A 20,338-nucleotide genomic window follows, 5' to 3' on the forward strand; every position below is an offset into this window, starting at 1 on the left:
TCTCGACCTTTGCTGGACTTCGATCACCGCTTCTGACCAGCCTGCAGCAGCTCTCCCACCGGCGGGTTTCTCCCCTCTCCCTTTTCTTTGGACTCAAGTGGGGCCCAGGGAACACCACTTTGTTCATGCCCCAGGGTACCAGGTTGTACATGTGGGTTTTGTGGGTTAGGACCAATTGTTTGTTTGTGTGATTGTGCTTGCTGTGTTGTTTTAATAAATTGTTATTCTGACTTGTGGTCTCTCCTTTGAGTTGAGTTCATTTCCCCTGCTGGTTGACTCTTAAACCAGCACACCAGTCAATTCTTTGATTCCCACCAGTGTAAACTGAAGTCAGGTGGATCCAGTGCAATTCGATTCCCTCACAGCTCACGAGGCAGTTCTCACACAGTCTCATAAACCAGAGCAGTAACAATAATGAATAAACTGCTCATTAAAATAATAATACTGCTATCACTAAAAGAAAAATGAGAACGTATTTTACATAGTTCTACTTGGCCTGGTTATTCTGTACAGAGAAATACGGGATGAGGCACTGAAGGCATCTGAGAGAGGATGGCAGGGAACACTAAAGGCCTGGATAACCTTTCATTCTGAGAACACCCCCAGCTCAGTACCTGTAACCAATTGGCTGCACTTGCTTTTCCACTTTTTAATTACCCCCTTCAAGTAAAGCCACCTGAATTGATTTCTTTCTTAGATGCCAAAGTTCTGCCTCTGCTCACCCTTCCCTTCTCCTATTCATCTCAGTGCTTTGGATAAATTTTTTCCTGAAATAATGTTTCAAATGAATGTGATATTCTGTATTTAGGGGTTAATGAAACACTTAACCTCCAGTTTCCAAAAATGGGTGCTATACAGCATGAGGAAAATGAAGCAAGCATGGCTATTAGCAATGCTGGGTGTGCTGACACTCCCCTCCAGGCTGTACACCTGCCAGAAGGGAAGGAGTGTCCTTGTCTTTCCTCTCGGGAGCCAGCCGGTCCCTGCCTGAGGAAGGGAGAACTTCAGGAGGCAGCCCTTAACACAAAGCATTCTCAAACACATTTACATTACCCACAGGCTTTCCAATTCATCCTAAACCCCAAAATTGTACTTGAGGAGTCAGTTTTCAAGAGCTGTAAAGACACCTTTCATAACCCTGGGCTCTACATACATAGTTATCATATGGCAGCAGGGCAGAGCAGTGCTTCAGAACATCAGGTCTGTAACCAGTGCAACATGGAGTCTGTCTCCTCTGTGCACTACTGAGGGGAGACAAACTGGTTCCACACCCGGACACAGATTCCTCGTTTGCCAAAAGCCTCCAACTCCCTATGGGTTCACCACCCACGCTGGCTGGTCTAAAGCTGGGCACAGAGACACACCAGGAAAAGAGTATGAAAAGAGCTTAGGGCAGAAAGAGAGATCGTCATGCCCAAAGGAAACAGCAAAGAATGACCAAAAGCAGAATATTTAACCTAAAAAAGCAGAATATTTAGCCTCATAACCTCACCAGGAGCTTTGCTTTTAAATTCTGATGAGCTCTCTAACAGGAATTTAGCCAGGTTGTGGTCCTGACACCAGAACCATGCAAGAAATGATGTTTCAGTTCACTGTCACATGTGAATATGGGGATGGGTTTTCATTTGGTAAAAAACTGAAATGACTTTCTGTTTTTAATGTTGGAGAAATATATTTTAAAATAATTTTTAAAAAAGTCCATGGCATTTTTGATGGCATAATTTCTTTTGGCATTAGGTAAAATATTTCTTTTTAGGTGAAGTTCTCATATTCTTCACAGCTTCCAGAAAACACAGGAAATTGAAACAAAAGTAGTTTTTTAAGAGAACTGAATTATTAGAAAAAAGTTTTTCATTTATTCCTCTCCCTCCCTGATCCCCAATACAGACGTGATTTTATTAAATGGTCAGTTATTTCTTGTTCAGAAGTGTTCTCCCAGCTTTAATTAATACAATTGGCTAGAACATAACTGATGTCCTGGAGCTGGACAAATCGTGGCTGTCACAAACACACCTCCATTTCCAAACACTGTGGATGGGACCAGATCCTGCTCCTTATCCAGTGTTCACTGGCAGTGGTGTGAGATGGAGCATCAACTCATCAAACCAGAAACTTGAACTGTTTCCTCTGGTGGGACTGAAGCCCAGGGACAGCTTTATCAATATCTGGACATTTTTAACAGCTTCTGCTCAGCAGGGAGGGATGCATGGACACAGGGAGGGATGCATGGACACAGGAAGGGATGCATGGACACAGGGAGGGATGCATGGACACAGGGAGGGATACATGGACATCCCCTTGCCCAACCCAGCCGTTCCCAGTCCCGGCCCAGATGGGAAGGACAGCAGGCTGGGAACAACAACAGGCAGAGAACCCTCAGAGATCCCCCTGCACAGGTAAGAGGCATAATTTCCCCAAAGCATGGTGGGCACACTCTGTATGTCGGACCTCAGAAGTGTCTGAGCAGTGTTTCCTCGCAGTTCAGGTATGGGGGGCAGTCCAGAAGAGTGTTTTCTGCAGCACCCAAAAAAGATCATGCTCCATCCTCCTTTCTTACCCAAGGTGACAACATCCCAACACACAGAGAAACCACTCCTGCCTGTTTGTACCTTGGTTTGCTCATGTCCTATTTGCAAAGAGCCCTGGCAGGATATTTCTGCACACACAATCTACTGAATATTTCCCAGGCAAGTATAAACCATATTTTAACTGCTGTGCCATAATTCTCTGCTTTTAATTAGAAAGTGTGCTAAATACTCATGTCCTTGGGGATTCTCATTGAACTAGTCAGGTTTCTGATCATGGAAGTTTTGCATTAATGAGACTTTTAGTTCGACTTACAAAAGCTCTTACATTTACACAGCCAGGCTTTTAACTTCAAAGTCCTTGAGAATTGTTTCTGTGCATCTGCCTTGTCTGGGGCCTTAATTCACAGTTCTGGTCTCTGTTTATTATACAGGGAATGTTTTGTTTAGTGTTTATAGATATATATTTACAGCATTTAGGGATATTAGAGTTTATACCAAGCTACATTACTATAAAGACTGATCAAAGGGAGAGTTAAATGAAGCTGAAGCACTAGAGGAAAATATCTCTGCAGCCACGATGGGAAAGAACAACTGGGAGCAGCCAGGAAGCTGCCTGCCTAGTTATGCCACTTCCAAACCCTCCAGGCCTTCTCTCTTCCTTCCTCTCCTGCCCACTTGCAAACCACCAACCCCAAATGTGTTTTGACAGAGCAGGGAAAGCACCACAGCTCCTGCAAAAGTCAGCAAGTATGTTTGCATGTCACTGCCTATATTGAGGCACATCCAGTGTTTTTCAAGCTCCAGAAAGCCTGTAAACACCAGGCAACAGGCAGTGCTGAAGTTTCTGGTTTTATAGTGTTTCCTATTTTTTCATTTTTTTTTCCTGTGGGAGACAGAAAAGGAAATTGTTTTAGTGACCATTAAAGTCAGTGTAGATCCATAAATACTTTTCCACTGTGTTTATTTTTCTTATGCTGCTATGAATGTTTTCCTAGAGTCACATTTATGACCTTGTAAGTCATATGTCACATTCATCTCCTCATCAATTTTCCTCTTAAACCCTGTCACTTAGGGAAAATCAGAGAAGTCAGTTGCAGCTTGAACATTATCTGCTTTTGGACAGTTCATGGTTCGGTTTTGTAGAGGATTAGGAGTGCAAATGCTCAGTTACTGTAGCACAAGGTTCTGATACTGAAGTACCCGCAGCCCTTGCACACCTTTGCACTCCTACTGTCACCCTCCCTCTGCTGTTCTCTAGATGTTCACTGCTCCTCTGATGTACTGAGGGCTCAGGTCAAACAGCTCCCCTGAAATACACGTGCACTAATTAATATTAAATACAAGGCTTTGAGCATTGGCATGACCTATATTGACCGGCTCCAGACAAAAAGCAGAAATTTCGGTAATTTAGGATGCAAACCTGATTCTTTGAAAAATTTGGCCTTAGATGTGGGTTGTGACCACTTGGAATTCCCTTTAGGCCTTTTAAGAGAACATCAGGCATGACTTGCAGCCACAGGGACCAGCTGGGAGGCAGCACTTCCCATGTGTTTGCCATGCTCCCTGGAGCTCCACAAAACTGGGATAAACAGGTACAAACTCAAAACTGAGAAAAGATGAAGCAAGACTCACAGACACACTGAGCAAACTCAGCCCCAGGGAAAGCTGAGTGATACACAGGAGCACAAACCCACGCTCCACCTTCACTGACTTGCAGCAAAGACCAGCTCTTCGCAACCTTTCCCTAGCTATGAACTGGAGAAAACGTGTTCATCCTGGAAGCAAGAACCCTGCAGCGAGGAGGAATAAGCAGTGTTTGGTGCATTCATAATATAGATATTATTTGGCAAACTAGTTAAACAAATTGTTTGCTTTCAGGCTGCTAGTGATGTGTGTGGTTGGCAAGTCTTCCTCCCTGCTGCTCAGCCACCTGCTCTCCCTCCTGCTGAGTGAGCTCCATCTCCAGCCCCAGCTGCTCCAGCTGCAGCCTCCATGAGGCTCCAGCAAGCAATGCTGTGTCAGCTCCACTGCCATGGGCAGAGGTGTTCCCATGAACATCATGAGCATCTTCCAACCAGCGCCTTGCAGACTGGGCAATGTTTGCTGTCTCATGCTGGGACCCCGGTCTGGATGGATGGATGGATATGGATGGATGGATGGATGGATGGATGGATGGATGGATGGATATGGATGGACGGATGGAGGGATGGATGGATGGGCTGGTGACCAGATTGGTCATTGCTGAGTTTCAGTGGAGATGGACCAGCCATGGCACTGCTCCACCAAGGCCCTGCCCATGCTGAGGGTTGGGGCAGCCACTGGATGTGGGGAGGCTCAGAGAGACCATATGGCACAGGAGCACTCCCTGCCTCCCATTGCCAAGGGAGCATTTCCCACTGGTAAAAACCTCCTTCACCAACCATTTCCCAGTCTCTGTTGTATCTGCTGGGTTACTATTCATTCTTTTTCCTGTGATGGTAACATAATTAAAGACCTTTGCTAACAAGACAGCACAGTCCCTGTCCTCAGGACCTGATGTGTGTACATGGCAAGACTGAAACACACAGCACTGAAAGGCATGTGCTCTCATCCTCTGCCCGCAGGAGAGAAGTCCCCTTGCCAGTTAGAGATGAAGTTAAATCCCTTACATGATAAAACTTTCTCACTAACTGTATCTGTGGTCCCCTCCTGTGGCTGGATTGGGTCATACAAGGTGCTGGTATGGTGGCCAAAGTTGGATGGACCCTTGCAATGAAGAAAGTTTTTTTCTTCTTTTCGGTGAAACTCATGATATTTGAAAGATGGTCCTGCTTTGTCCTGCCTATCCTCTTCTCCAGAGAGCATGGACCTGAAGAACTGGAGTGGGTGATTTCTGCTGCGGAAATAATGTTGCTCTTCCCCAAATACCAGCTTCAGACTCCTTGACTCTCAGCCTTTGTTCCTCTCAGGGGTAACCAGGAATCCAGGACACCTCGGCTGTGCTGGCTGCTGCACTGGACTTACAATAAATGCCTTCAAGTCTGCTGCCTACATGTGCTATTTAATATAATCCTTCTGCCACCTCTGAAGAGGAGATCATCCTTGGAAATTAGGTTAGAGTTGTCTGCCTAACCTGTTGAAATTGTTACAGCCACCTTAGGAAATTCTTCTAAAGTGTCTCTGAAGTTTGGGAAAATAAATAAATTAATGGATCACCAGGCTATATCTGCTCGGGGTTCCCACCATTCCTGGGATGCAGCCATCGTGTGAACTCTTCTGCAACAGGATGGGAACAGAGACATCCCAGGAGGATTTATCCTGACCCCACCACTGCCCTCCCTGACCCACCTTTGACCAGTGAAGAGATTCTGGCAGCCAGTGCTTGAAAAACAGCCTTTTATGTTCTTACTTTCCCCCTCTTCTAATAATTTGCAGTCACAACCATCACTATTTGATCCAGGCAGCCAAAAATGTTCAGCTTCATTATTCTGACTGTTTGCAGCTCAACAGAGCAGAAGGCCAAGCATACACACAAGCTCTCAGATCTCCAGGCAAGGCACCATACTTGATGTTTAAGAACTCAGGGCCTTAAGATGTTTTCTACCTTTTGCAAATATTTTTTTTTTCAGTTTCTGTGTCATTTGTTGCTGAACCTCACCTCCTGATGGTTTTTATTATGTGAGATTTTGTCACAAGAAGTCTGCGTAAGGGCAGGGAATTAAACTCATGTCTCCCAAATCCATATCAGTACCACAACCTTTGGCTCATCTTCTTGCCTCGCTTGTCTAGCAAAGGGCACTGTACAAAGGTACACAAGCATACATTATACCCCAAGGTCAAGAATGTCGGATGAAAAGGATGAATAAATACAAGTCCGTGTCCTAGAAATCTGCTCTGTACCCTCCATGGATTTGCAAATAGCACTACTTAGAAGCAGAAATTAAATCCACAGCCTTTCAGCAAAGCAGGAACAGCCCGTTGCTACTGCTGCTATTCTATGAACCTCAGAGGGTAACGCATCCAACATCCCTGCCCACGCTGGGAGGGATGTGTTAGCTCTCTGAATATCCCTGATTAACACAGCTTTATCCCAGCGTTTTGTGTCATCTACATACACGCTGCAACAAGGCTGGTGCAGGTTAATAATACCTCATAGCACCATGGCAGCCGTTTCAATCATCACTAATTCAAGTGGGGCTGCAGCCAGGCAGTGCTGCCAAAGTGCGTGGGGACCTGCAGGACCTCCTGCGGTTTGTACCTCAGCCAGGCCAGGAAACAGATCCTGCCTGGCACCTCACAGCCTCTCTGGGGATGCATCAGTGCCTCACAGAGCCCAGCACGTTTTTGGCAGCCTGGGGATCTGTTTTAACATACCTTAAATACTTCTGTAACCCCCTGGTGCAGAGGGACTCCTGTGAGGTTGAATCCACGTTTCCCCATCTTGCCTAAAAATAAAGGGTGTACTGGATAATCATTCCTCTTTGAACAAAGGCTGAACTAGTAAGTATTATACAGGTTGGTTGGCAGTAGTGTAAGTGCCACTTGCTCTTTTTTACCCACACACCTTCCTCTCCCTTCCTGGACACCAACCTCCTTCTTGAAAAACACATCCTTGCTCTACAAGAGAAGAAAAGCTTTGTAATGCAGAGAAAACCCAGGTTCCTTCTTCATGCGGGGGAAATCCTTCATCAGAGGTAAAACCATAGGATGCTAATCTGAATCACCAACTTGGGTTTTAAAAATAGTTGCCCAGCAGGATGACAGCTGCATAGCAGCTCACTGTTCTCCTCCCTCAGCAGAGCCTGGTGCCTGTGGGCTCCTCTGCTGAAGCCTCCCTCCAACTCCAAGGGGTTTATAAATAGATACTGCCATCGAAATATCCTTCTTTCAGGAGCTTTAGATGTCTCTTATTGAGTAGGCACCACGAGAATTAATTAATCACTGTGTGTGGGAGATGTGCTGGGTCTGTGGCAGTGTTGGTGCAGTGAGTGCTCAGCCTGGAGAGCGAGCACCTGGAACAGCCAGGTGAACCCACCCAGACCGGGGGCCTTGGGGATCTTGCTCTTTTGGATGGGGACAGCTTTTGAGTTTTGTGGTTGTTTTTAACAACTTTCCTTAGTGTTTCTTATACAGAAACATCATCTCCCTCTCCTCATATCAGAAACTAACTGTGCTGCTGGGAGGGTCATCACAGCATGTGACCCTTGTGCTTCCAAGGTGGGTGAGAACAGGATGTTGTGTGGATTCACACCCATGTGAGCAAAGCTGATGTCCCTACTGTGACTTTGCCAGCTGATGGCTTTGTGGGATAAAGGCAAACCCTGTGAAGGATAGAGAATAAAGGGCTGAGAGGAGAGCAGAGGAAGATCAGGGTTTAAAAAGGCTCGAGATGCCTACAGCCCCTGGTCTCCTTCTGGAGAGTTGCAACTCAGGGTTTTTGAAAGACCCTCCCCACCAGAATTGCCTATGCTTGTACAAAGTGAAATGAGAAGCAAAGAGAAACCTTTGACAAAGCAGTGCTGATCAATTCCTGGGGGAATTGATGGGATTTTCAAAAGGCCTTGGCTTTTGTCTGATTCTACAAGCCATGGGTGTTCACCACTGACTCTGGCAGGAGTGAAAGTGCAGGAAGTCTCTGAGCCCCTTTGCACAGCCTCAGGTCTTCGGTGGCCTGCAGTGATTTCCCCCTTTGCTAACAGCAGTGGGGTGCACTTTCCAAAACATTATCCCTTCCCCATGCTGTATCACACTCCATTGTATTGGGAAGCAAGCTCTACATTCCTCTCCGATACTGAATCAAGAAGTTCTCCTGCCTGCAGAAGGAGAGCTCAAATACCCTTCTTTATATCACTGCTACTCTTCCCACCTGCCTGCTCTGAAAATCACTTCCATTCTGGGCACTGTGTGCTAGAGAATATCTTTTTTATTTCAGAATATTATTAACCAACTTTTGTTGAGTGTGCTACCTCTAGAACCCTTCCTTCAGCATTATCTGACAGCTTCTCCCTGCAGCACTCCCCATGCCTAGCGCTGGCATTTGGTGTCAGCAGGAATGACAGAGAACAAAACAAACCAAAAACATATTTGCTTTTCGAGATGGCTGCAGTGAGAGTGTGGCACAACATGTGCCCCTAGGGAGGAGCATTTATTCACTTTGCCCAAGTCTCAGGGTTGTGACTGTGAACACAGTTTAACGTGATGGTCATCAGAGTGCCATTGCAGCTCCTACCTACCTTCTTTTGCTCTACAGTCTGCTGTGCAAGTTGAGAGGCCAGGGCTGGCACTCCATGGAGACGCTATGGAGCTGCCTCTATTGCCCTGAGAAATGTCAATTTCCAGGCACAGGGCTGGGCAGAGAGAACAGAGTGTGTGCCTTCCTGGCTTACAGGGGAACCTGGGGACCCTCGGCCTGGAACAGAACTCTGCATGGCTCCTAACATAGCATATGGAATGATTTCTGCTGAGCTTCTTCAAAAATTCTAGTTTGAGGAATACAGGGAAATCAGCTATATTGAGACCTGCAATTGTACTTGCGCTGTGTTTGAGAATCTAAGGTGCTTCTCCCTTCTCAAGTTGATCTGAACCACGATGGTCCCAACACTGCAGTGTTGAGGTTTCTCAACTCTTCCTGCTCCAGGGTATGTTCAGGACATCCCATCCCATGTCATGAAAATATTTTCTACTGGGTTCAGTTGGCAAAGGATTGGGAGTAAGAGCTCAGTGCAGAGAAGACAACTTTTAGTTCAACAGAGAGCACACTTGTGTTTTCTGCCGCTGTGAGCAGTTCAGGCTGGCTTGCCTTGGAGGGCAGCGAGCAGCTGCTATTGATGTCTCTGAAGAAAAGACATCAGTATCACTCAGAAAACTTGGGCTTCATTTAGCCTTGTTAAAACCACTCTCTGTTATGTTCTGCTGCAATCATTTAAAACAAAGGCGTTCATCAACACTTGAATTCTCCAGGTCTTTACATCAGAGTGCCTGGGAATGGGAATAAGCCAATGTTTTTTGTTTAAACACCAAAAGAGTGTCAGAAAAGATTAAGTGAATTTCTACAGAGGAAAGCTCTTGCAGATGCAGTGTCAGCTGGGCTGATGCTGTTTGCCAGTATAACAAATGAACAGTGGCACCTATCCGTGCCCTGAACTTGCCATAGTCAAAGCTGAGCTGCTCCAGCAATGACGGAGTATTCTCCTGTGCCACCATTCAGCAGGTGTAAAACAAGCAAGGAGAAAAGAGAGATGATTCCAGGGTAAAAAGTGGGCTGGTGCAGGCATAAGCATTACCTGTGTTTTAACTATTCAACCACAGCATGAGAGGATCCTCTGAGATTGCATTAATTTGGAGGTTATTAGTAAGGGTGACAATGATCAAAAAGCCTGGACCGAGCAGTCAGTGAACCAGGGAAACTTCTACAGCCCAGTCTGAGATGTCCATACCAGCAAAGTACCAACACACAGCACACCAGAAGCAGAGATGAGTTGAGTTTCTCTGCTGAACAAACAACTTTCCTTCAGCTACCACAAAATGCAGACACCACTACTCATGCCTATCCTAAATATTCTGTGCCACTGTGACCTTCCTAATTCAAAAAAAGAAATAAAGGAACTGGAAAAGGCCAAGAAGAGCTGCAGGGAAAATGAAAGGTATGGTTCAGCATGTGCTTAACTCCTTCCTGCAGCCTGGAAGGGTGAAGCTGGGAAGGGCTGCTCCATGCACACGCTGGTTGTGCACACTTTCCTTTGAACAACCACTTTGCCACTGCTGCAGGCAGATTCTGTCTGCCTTTTAGCCTAAACTAAACTTCAAACCAGTTCCCAGTTTCTAGGGGCCAGATGCTAAAAAGCACCCAACTGAAATGAGTTTTAGGCACCTAAACACCTCTGAGTATTTGGGTCGAGTTGTTTCCATGTGCTGCTAAAAGCTCCGTCGCATTCAGGTTCAATGTGACAGCTGCAGCACCACCAGCCTGGTGGTGCCACTGGAGCAGAGCTGAGGCATTTTTTAAAGCTTGTCATGTTATATTCCACTCAGAGAACAAAATGGGGGATTTTTGATTTTAATTTGTCACTTTACATGCAAATTAAATGTTGTATATTTTCACAAATGAATTCAGCCAGTGTTTATAATAACGGAAATCTGCTGCTTGGATTGCTAAATGAAAATTCCCCACACTGCTTGTGCTTCCCTGCGTGAGCTTTTTCACTTCAGCTTTTCTGTGTTCTCTCTTTGAGAATGCCTAAAAGACTTTGTGGGGGCAAAGAAGGACTGAGAAAAAAAAACAAATGAGAAATAATTGTTAGGATTACTCAGCAGGATGGCTGGACAACATTTTGTCCCTGTTTTTTGTGGGAAGAAGTATTGCAGTGCTTAAAATTAAGCACATGCTTAAATGTTTTGTTGATCTGAAGCCAGAATGCTCAAAACTGCAACCAATTAGTCCCTCCCGACCTGGTCCAAAGCCTGTTAAAGTGGTTACAAAACTTAATAATGCCTAAAATGTGCTTAAGTGCCCCTACCATCGGTTGAGTTCACTTAATGCAAACACAGCCCTTCCCCAGCAAGGAGACTGATTACGTTGCATCCCCTGGAAACCAGGAGATGAAAAGTTAAGTATGTTGACATTTTCTTTCAAGAGCAAAGGAACTGGAAAAATAAAACAAGCTTCAGGAAATTATGCCTTTCAGGAACCTTGGAAGACAATACTCAGGCTTTTCGTTACTGTTCTGTGGGCTGTGAGCCACTTGGAAAGCTCTGCACAGAGACTGGCTGGATTGTAACCTGCTATGTATTACTTATTTTTTATTTTAATTGCAAGCAGTCTCTGAAACATTACAGAGCATATAGTGCTAGACACAGCAGAAGTAATTGAAGTGAGAGGGCCACATGCAGTCGGCAGTAAACCACCAAATGTAGGCAGCTCAGAAAAAAATGTCATTGATTCAGCATCAGTGGGACTGGGAGGAGAAGAGGCGGGATTGAGATTATCAACAACAGATCACACTTAAAACACAACAGCAAGAGTACAGAATTTAAAGAAAAGCAGCCAAGGGATGTATTGCTGTAGAGCTGCAAGTGTCTCAAAGAGGGATGGGGCCGTCAGTTCCTCAAGGTCGTTTCAAAGGAACAAGCCAAGCCTGAACAATCTGCTCTTCTCCTGGCTCTGCAAGGAACAACCTGGGTTGTGATTTCCCCTCCAGGAAAAACGGAATGCTTTCACACCATATTGAAAATAGTAATAATTAACTAAAGGAGGCAGAAAAAGAATCCCTGGCTGTTTGTTTTGAGGTGGGTATAAAGCAATGCAACTGTAGTTCAACTGAAAGCAAGGTTGGAGAGCTCCTTTGAGGTGAGCCAGGAGGCCACTGTGTCGTTCAGCTTGCTTGTCCAATGTCTCCTCCAAGACCGACCCAGGGTGAAAATGACTTCAAAGCGTTAACATCCCCCTGTCCCTGCACACCCTTATGGGGTGTCACCCCAACTCATATTAAATGGCATTGACCATTCTGAATGGAATTGGCTACAGCAAAGGTTAATGATCATTTCTACCTTTAAATAGTTTATGAAGATGTTTCATGTCTTCTAATAACGCAGATATTGGAACTTGCTGTTCTTTCCACTGACTTGCATATCATTGAACTTTCTTCTGGAAATGATTATCCCCAGGCAACCTATAAATCTCACTTTCTCTGGCTCAAAAATGCTGGACAATGTAATGAACTGTTGCAAGGGCAAAGACAGTGGACAGGGTCACCTCTTATGAGCTGGCAGCACATGTGCTTTGGCTGGGTACTCAGACCTGCACAGCTTTAGAGAGTCATCTCAGAGAGTCAAAGAAACAGACACCTTAAGGCAGAGTTTGTAATTAAAGAGTATGCATTAGTTCCAAGGATATCACTTTGTGACAGCTTTACATGCTAAATATAATGGGCCTTGTAGCCATCTGGAGTATAACATCACACCCCAGAATTTAATTCAAACTTTCCTGCTACAAAAGTATCTGCAGGGCAATTCCTTCCCCATCACTTCACTTGCACTGAGCTCCTACAGGTCTATCAAAGACGAAGAACAGAGAAGTTTAAAGCTCCAAGTGTCCAGAGCAGCCAAAGCTTTCATCAGAACCCCAAGTCACAGAGCACAAGGGCTTGAGAATTTTACGCAGAAGGTTGCAAGAATCTGTAAGGTCCTGTGTGAAAATAAACTAAAGATCTTCATCTATGAAGTCTCCCCCAGCTTCAGGTTGACATCAAGTGTGAATGTGTGGGTGTGTCTGGGAGCAGGGACAGTCATCGTGATCGTGGACAGGGAATGCACTGTCTGATAAGCAAACAGTTTATGGGCTTGGATGTGTTTGGTTTCTGCTTCCAGTCACTGAATATCTTCAAGTGAGGTTTTGGGGGGGGGTTTTGGCAGATAGAAAAGCTGTTCATCTCCTCATTTCTGGAGACTGGCTTGTCAGTAAGTCACTTTTTACCACAGTAAACCTTGCTTGCATTTCATTCCTCTGAAGGACCTCTTATGAGAGCTCCTGACCACCTCTGTTTCACAACTCCTTGAACTCCACACTTGAGCAAGGTTTGCCCTCAGAAGTTTGAACCGCTAGGTCCAAGACCTAAGCTACCTGCAGACTTAACCATTTTCTTTGAGGTTAGAAGAAAATAAACAGTAATATTTCATAAGTACCGTTGGTCAGAAGAAATGACCCATGTTTTTATCTATTTTTCTATTTAGAATTGGTCGCAATTACAGAAGGTGATTAAAACAGATAACTTTAGTTCCAGAATTGTCACGAGATAAAAAGCAGACTACAGGCTCAGTCTTTTCCCCTTAGTTCCTTCAATTAGTAGCTCCTCTCCCTACTCCTGGCAATGCCTCAGCAGATCCAACAGAGCTAATATGGAAAGATGTTTGTCCACACTATCATTTTTAATGGCTCCAAAAAGAAAAGGCACGGACAGTTCTTAAACCCCAGACAGCAAACACAAATATAAATCTCCCTAGGCAAACCAGAGTAAAGTCGTGATACACTTTACAAGCTGTAAACGCTGATTTTATTAGCCATTTATGGGCCACTTTGCACAACACAGCTTTAATATTAAACAATAAAGCTCACAACATACTTACAAAGGAAAACAGACTCTCTTATTTACTCCTGAATTGCAAGTGTGGCATCCCCTGATCACATGAAATCAGCAGAAAAAAGGTTATTCAGTTTAGGTTGCATATTTTTCATTCTTGATGTCTCATACCATGCAGACTGTGCAGTGACACAAGAAAAAATTCAACAGCCACTGGAACCTGTAGTAATGAACATTCAGTAAGCATTGAGCAGCCCTGTACCCACATCAGTATGCACACAGACTTCAAGAAAACTTGTCCTTGTCGTTATGGGTATTTATCATTTATAATCTGATACATCAGATGTCTCATGTAAGATAAGGTCTGACTGTACAAGGGACAGCATGCAAAATGCATGCGTTTGTATGCAAAATAAGAGTAATTTCTTATTTTGAGGCTACAGTCAGAACAGGAAGGGAAGTACTGCTAATCCTCACTATAAATGGAAAACAGACTCGGGGGGTGAAGTGATTTGGCCAATACTACACAGGAATCAGGAGAACGAACACTAGCATGTCACCCTCCCAAAATCTCTGCAAAATACGTGCTGTCCCTCAGCAGAGCTGATACAAGGGTCCCTTTGTGCCTCTAAAGGATTTTGACAGTTGGTTGGTGTGGGGAATGGTGGACCTGGTCCTGTGCCACCCAAAGTACAACTGCCCAGGCTTTCTGGTGCAAGGAAGAGGATTTGTAATCCCACAGCACCAGCATGTCCTGCTTTATCCCTTCACAGGCCCCGATCTACTCAAGCTTGGCTTCAGGAAGGCCAGAGAAAATCCAGCTGTTCCATTTCTTTTTTTCAGCTGGCAGCCACAAAGATGTCCATACATTTGGTCACTCTTCCAACTCAAACCATGCCAGGCTAGTGAACAAGGCTTGTAAAAAAAATCTTAAACCAGATGGGCCAAGTTTCCCTGCATCTGGTATTTGCTAAAGATGACTCAGACAACCAAAATAAAGGGACAGAGATTCCCTTGCTGATGTAAAACTGAGCTCCCAAACGAGCTTACCCATCACACTGCTATGCACAGATATGCATTAGAAATATCTCAAAATAAGACCAGCTCATCCAGCTGGAGGGGAAAACAAAAGTAGCACAGTGAAGCTTTGATCTATGAAGACAATTGAGCTAAAGGGACAGTCTCCATGGAGTCCTTTAATCTGACGGAGGGCAGGGCTAGATGGGATATAGGGAAGAAATCATTCCCTGTGAGGGTGGGGAGGCCCTGGCACAGGTTGCCCAGAGAAGCTGTGGCTGCCCCACCCCTGGAAGTGTCCAAGGCCAGGTTGGACCAGACTTGGAGCAACCTGGTCTTGTGGCGCATGGCAGGGGGTGGAACAAGATGATCCTTAAGGTCTCTTCCAACCCAAACCATTTTGTGATCTCTGGAAACCAGAGTGCCCAGTGTTTTGTAAACTAATTTGAGGTACTTTAACAAAAGATGTTCTAACCAATTAAAGTAAATGCTACCTTAATGAGAGAAGACAAGCTTTCACAGACTGCTGATCTAAGTCTTCCCAGACAGGGCAGGGAGTGTGATGCTATACATGGACCACCAGCAGAGTCTGGTGAGCTCTGTGAGCAGAGCACACACATACTTAATTAATGGCCAGTCTTCGCGAGCGAAGATTTGGGAAAGGTCATTAACCCTTCGAGCCTGCGCAGTGGATTTTTTTAGGTGAGACACAGCGTGCGCTGAACTGAGCCCACCCTTTAATCCTGAGGTTCATCTGCCGGGGCCGAGTGAAACTCGGACAGTGGCAGTGAGGGTCTCAGAACGTAGGTTTGTTTAGAGTGACCTTCTCTTAGATGGATTGCCTCACAGGGCTAACGAGCTCCATCTGCCCGGGGGGCCGGGAATCGAACCCGGGTCGCAGCGGTGAGAGTCCTGCACCCTAACCACTAGACCACCAGAGGCCCCCGCACACACATACACAGCAGTGCCAAAGCTCAGTCAAGATCAGAGTTTTGTCTATTGGCTCATTTAATATGATTATTCACTAAATCACATCAATGCTAATTATTATGGAAGAATGCCAATGGTTTTGTCAGGAAATAGTACTGCAAAATATTCCACTAAAATCCAAATGGCTCTGGAAGGGAAAACAGAAGTTCAGCAAAGCCCCAGCTTCCCTGTGGTGACACTGGCACACTCAACAAGTGCTCAGGTAGCACTCTGCACATGCTGTAGAAGTGGCAGCCAAGGCAGATGTAATTACAGCACATATTCCTGAACAACTCTGCTGTAAAAAGTGCCTTTTGCCCAGGATGCCTCTAAAACCTTCTTACTTTCCACTCAGCTGGCTGTGTCCAGGTTGAGTTACCCACCTCACAAGGACAACTGTCTTGGACGGCTCAGTGCATGTTTACCTCCAGTGCTCTGCAGATACAATGCCTCATCCAAAGGCAGACACCTGGCACTGCCCATCCATCACTTGCAATCCCTCACCTTAAAAGGAGATGTGGGATCTGCCAATGTGCTGCAAATACACCCACCCTACTTACAGCAGTCACGTCTCCCCAGCCCCCCAAAGTAACCACTCCAGAATATTCAGTTCAACATGTTCCTTGTGGTTGTTTCAGTTGGATCACTGGCCACTATCAAGCCTCAGTGTCCATGTCAGTGTGAGCTGGTGGCATCGGGCACAGCCGTGTCTGAATGGTCTCTGAGCTGTGGCCACACACCCGGGAGGTTTGTGTTGTCTTTAATGGCCAGAGAACAGGGCCTGCTGTTTTCTCAACAGAGTGAATGTGCAAACCAGCTCGTTTTGCATGGAGTAAACAATTACTGACACTGTCACAGAAAAGGGCTTTTGGACTGTGTCTGCTATAAGAATAATAGAGTGAATAGTTGGGGTTTTTTTTCCCCTTGATCTCTCAAAATTTGTAGTAAATGTTGGTTACTAAAAGGGCCAGAAAAATACGATGGAAGAAAAAAATAAGGAGTATGCAATTAAAACTCTGCCATTCCTAAATGTAGCCACAAATCAGTGACTAGGGAAAGAGGAAACTTGCCATTTAAAGACAAACTGTTCCTATTCAGTTAAGCCTAGGAGCTTGAAGCAGCAATTGTCAATGAGAGAATAAGGACTATTACTGTTGAAAATATAAACAAATTTTAATTACAGTTGACATTTTTGAGACTGGTGCTGAGTATTGTCATCAGATAGAAAATCGGTGTCATCTCTCTCCCCTTAGGGACACGAACACGCAGTGGGAGTGACTCTGAGTGTAAACCAGGCTCCAGCCAGCTTTGTTACCCATCTTGCAGTTGGAAAGGAAACCTTATGCTGTCATATTTAGAAAACAAACCCCTATTGACTGAGCAAGACCTCTCCACGATGTGGCAGGGGATGCTAAAATCTCTCAGCTATTAGCAGGGAGCTGAAGTCTGAGCACATGGTGAGAGGCTTCTTCAGTCTTGCTCCTCCACTCCCTCCCCCCAGCCCTGGCAGCAGGAACCTCTGCAGGGCAGGGCCTTTGCCCTCCAGAGACGGCGCTGCCGGGGGCTGGATGTGCCACGCGGAGAAGGGCCCTGAGAGAGGGGACGTGGAGCTGTGCCACAGCCAAGGGAAGGGACATCACAGTGCAGCAGCACAGCTCTGCCACTCCTGCCCTGCCAAAACTGCAAGTTGACATGACCAGGGCTTCCTCTTCTCAGTGGATACACGAAGTTCACTCTCTGCATTTCCAGTATTTGATGACAGGTTTTTAGTGATGAGCAAGAAGCAGCTGTAACATTTAAAGCAACAGATCTGCTTTCTAGCATGGTGCCTTCTGGGCATCTGCCTTCCAGGGCAAACACTGACTTCTCCATGGATTGAGAGGCCAGTGGCCCACTTCTGCCTTCTGAGGACACCTGCTCAATCCAGGTGTTCAGGGTTAGGCCCTACCAGGACCCTAAGCCAGCACTTCCTACTGCTTAGAACAAACCTCCCAACTCACACAGCCCTCACAGAAATCCAAACCCCAAGTTTTCTGAGTTTGGGCAACCAACAGCAGGCAACAAAAGTTTTGCTAAGGAAGCTGCAGCCCTCTGCTTCAGAGACAGAGCTGGTAACAGCTCCCTCACGCCGGGGAGCGACGGCGATTCTGATCCCCAGCACTCACAAGCTGCTGCGTGGAGAGCAAAGGCAGCTGTGCAGGAAGAGGCAGCACAAGACAGTGCAATGTGAAAACAGGCCCAAACTGCAGATTTTAGCATCTGAACTAAGGATTGGTTCCAGTCCTCTCCTTCCCTGCTCTGTCCAGCTCCCTGCAAGTTTGGAAGAGGGTAATGCTGAGGAAAAAGGGATCCCAGCCTAGTGTTTTGCAAACAGTGCTGGAATTTCTATGAGCTGACCAACAGAACTATCAATTGAAACAGAGGCTGGGAAATACCAAATTTCTTCTCCAAATAGGAGATGGGGCTGGAGGAGAAATTTCTTATTTAACAGTAGGAGGTTCTAAAACCAGCACAAAAGAAGTAAGGGGCTTTGATATTGATAATAGCCTAAAAGAAGTATGTGCTGTCCGTGAGCTCATCCTTTTGACCCACAGACAGCTCTGTCTCTGGGCAGTGTTCCAGATCTAACACAAAGTAATTGTCAGTTCTTTGTGACTTTGACTAGAAATCTCAGTGCTGAGAGGGGAATCTGCTTGGGCTTTGATGTAGAGATTTTGGTAGTGTCTATGGCTCCCCATCTCAGAACACACTCATTTGATGTATTGTTGAGTAAAGGTATTTGTTTTCTTCTCAGAGAACATGCATGTAGCTTGGTAAATCTATTTCCTGACTGCCTTTTAAGATAGGTAGTACAAGGGTTGTTTCTGAGGCATCAGTTTATCTGATACAGAGAACAAGGCTGGAGACAAATGTAGAGACCTCCAAAGTGTTGGCATTATGTGTCACTTTGAGGTCCCCTCTGGTTCCTTCCAGGTACATTTGACAGAAAGCAGGTTCCCTCCATACAAACTATCCTGTAATGTCAGTTTTATCTAGCACATCAAGGGGTTGAGGAGACAGCCTCTCCTGGATCAGGAACATGTACTGGCAGCAGCAGGAAAGGCATGTCTCCCTACAGGACCCATGCACTGTCTATCAGTACAGGCTGATCCAGCCCCATGTTGGGAGGGACTCGTTCCCATTGCCAGTATCCCAGCACACTCCAATCTAGCCATTACCGGATGAGCCTGGTCATTTTTCTGCCAGCATTCAATTGCAGTAGGTTTTTCTCAGCCTCTGCCAGGCTCCCCCTTTGCCGTGTGACGAAAGAGCCACACTTGACTTTTCTTCCGTAACTTCAGGAAGCTGAGCCTCTCTAAAGCTGTTTTGGGACACTGCCATGAGCCTCTTAGGAGTATTAAGGCATCCTGGCTAAGCAGCACATGACACTGCAGCACAGCCGTGCCACTGTCAGTGCAGGTGGAAGGGCCTTTCCCCACCATCTCTGCAGCTCTGTATGTGCCAGAGAGACACCAGTAGATTCTCCAATAACCTTTAGTGACTCTGCACTGAATGCCTTGGGGAAAACAAAGCTTAGGGCATTTCTCTGGAACAGGGAAGGGTACCAACACCCCTGGCCCTGGGGTAATCACACCTTCAGTGCCGGTCCCTTCTTTGTTGCTGGGGCTCTAACCTAATCCTTTTACACAGGACTGCTGTGAGAGTATAATTCCCTGAATCATTCCTTTATCTCTTTTGAATTATCCTAGCAAGCCTCTAATCTTTTACAATTTCTTTTTTTGTTTTCAAGGATTCATTTCACCAAGTTCCCCCTCACCCCCAGAGCTCCCATTAGCTGGGATAAGATTTTGCTGAAGTTTTCTTGTTGGTGTTCCCATGAAGTTTTAGAAATGCCTTTCTCTCTTCTGTAGCATTTTGGTATGTGCACCACACAGGTGTGTCTCTACCTTGCCTTGCCATGTAAGAACAAGATATAAATGAGCATCAAAGAATGATATATAAATGAGAAGCCCAAGTTATTTCACAAATGCTGTTTAGCAGTTTAACCACACAGGTATGTTTATAGTTAAATCCATTACACAAAAGGAAACAGGCCCTAGGAAAGTGTGATACCCCCTTATTGCAAAGGCAACTTGCAGCTGTCACTCAGAATTGACATCAAAATGCTCTTTTCCAGGAAATTATATAGTCACCCATGTCCAGGATTTGAACAATTCCTGTTTGCAGCAGACTGGGGCTGCCCTACCTGGCATGCCAGCACACCCAAACCAATCAGCCAGGCCTTGCCAGGAGATAAGCACCTCTCATAAAGGTACAAAGAGAGTAGAGCATGTTTAACATCTTGCTGGATCAGCCTCATAATGTGTTTAAAACAATGGAAGGGGAAAGCATGTGTTCCTTTCAGCACAATCTGTGCCTTATAATCAAGTATAAATGCTCACAACCCGCTTGGATCCTAATGAGGAGAATGACATAAATGGCAGAATGCTCTGCTCTTTCTACAGGTTTACAAAAATGAAATTAAATGTAGGCTTCCTATTACAAAACAATAGGTAAATTGAAGACCAATTATGCAAACCCATCAGAGAACCTGGTGAACTGTGGAGAATTTTGCATTTCTGAGGCGGAACGACTTTTTAGATGAAAAAAACCCCTCTACTCCAAGAAATTGAGAACATCTGTGCCATCAAAGAAAGAATGCAGTGAATAATTGGACAATCATAGACAGGCAGCCATTTGAATATGAAGCCGTTTGTAATGTGGCAGTGG

This window comes from Lepidothrix coronata, unplaced genomic scaffold (assembly GCF_001604755.1).
Source record: "Lepidothrix coronata isolate B3197 unplaced genomic scaffold, Lepidothrix_coronata-1.0 Scaffold108, whole genome shotgun sequence".
In the NCBI taxonomy this organism is placed as follows: domain Eukaryota; kingdom Metazoa; phylum Chordata; class Aves; order Passeriformes; family Pipridae; genus Lepidothrix; species Lepidothrix coronata.